The following is a 641-nucleotide window of genomic DNA, read 5'->3' on the forward strand; positions in this document are numbered from 1 at the left end:
AGTCTGTACATTGCAGGAGCTTGCTCCTTTAGAAGGAAGCTCTCATGCAGACTGAAACTTTTACTAAATGAGAGGGGAGCAATGCACTAAGTGTACATCTAGTGCTTTGTTTTCATGTTGGACCTCTTTGTTTTTAGTTCCTGCCCTGAAAATAACCATTTTCAGGAGCCAGGTTTGTGTAGCCATGTGGTGTAGTGGCTGAAACCATGGGCTCTGGAGGCAAATCGCTGGCTTGGCATCTATGGCTTTGCAGCCATGTGACCAAAGCAAAGCCATTTTACTTTAAGTCTCAGTTTTCCCCTTTATCAAATGAAACAGTATCCACATCACAATGGGTATTAAATGAAATGATGCATGTAGAGTGTAACACAATGCCCTGGCCCACAGGGGATGATAGAAAAACAAATAGTAGTAGTTATAAGGATAGAAGAACCTGTGCACAAGTATATTTTTACCACGATTTATATGTCCTCACCACATTCCATAAAACCTGTTTTTCTTAATTATCCTATTCATAAATTGCTGACAAATTGGCAGTTAGTCAATCTCTTTATTGCTTTATTCATATACACATATAGATTAAATTCTCCCAACTAGAAATTATAAAACTAGGTGGTTGGTTTTTAAAATAATTTTTTTAG

This window comes from Panthera uncia, unplaced genomic scaffold (genome assembly GCF_023721935.1).
Source record: "Panthera uncia isolate 11264 unplaced genomic scaffold, Puncia_PCG_1.0 HiC_scaffold_227, whole genome shotgun sequence".
In the NCBI taxonomy this organism is placed as follows: domain Eukaryota; kingdom Metazoa; phylum Chordata; class Mammalia; order Carnivora; family Felidae; genus Panthera; species Panthera uncia.